This window comes from Buceros rhinoceros, unplaced genomic scaffold (genome assembly GCF_000710305.1).
Source record: "Buceros rhinoceros silvestris isolate BGI_N320 unplaced genomic scaffold, ASM71030v1 scaffold43979, whole genome shotgun sequence".
In the NCBI taxonomy this organism is placed as follows: domain Eukaryota; kingdom Metazoa; phylum Chordata; class Aves; order Bucerotiformes; family Bucerotidae; genus Buceros; species Buceros rhinoceros.
In genome coordinates, this window is record NW_010434035.1 from 1 (window position 1) to 288 (window position 288).

Genomic DNA, 288 nt, shown 5'->3' on the forward strand with positions numbered 1-288 from the left:
TTTTAAAAATTTTTATTTTTTTAAAAATAAATTTGTGCTTCAGAATAGCATTTTAAGTTAATTTGTGGGAAAAGGGGATGCTGTGTATTACGCATCAAGCATCTGACATCTAATTTTCGGTGTGCAGGGATCACAAGTTACAATTCTTCGTGAACGGACTGGATATAAGATTCAGAATCTAATTAGACTGTTCATGAGTTAATCTAAATTGTGCTTTCTTTGAGACTTTGTAAGCTGCATTTCTTGAATTTATTGGCTGGGACAGTCTAGCTGGAGGACATACCAGGA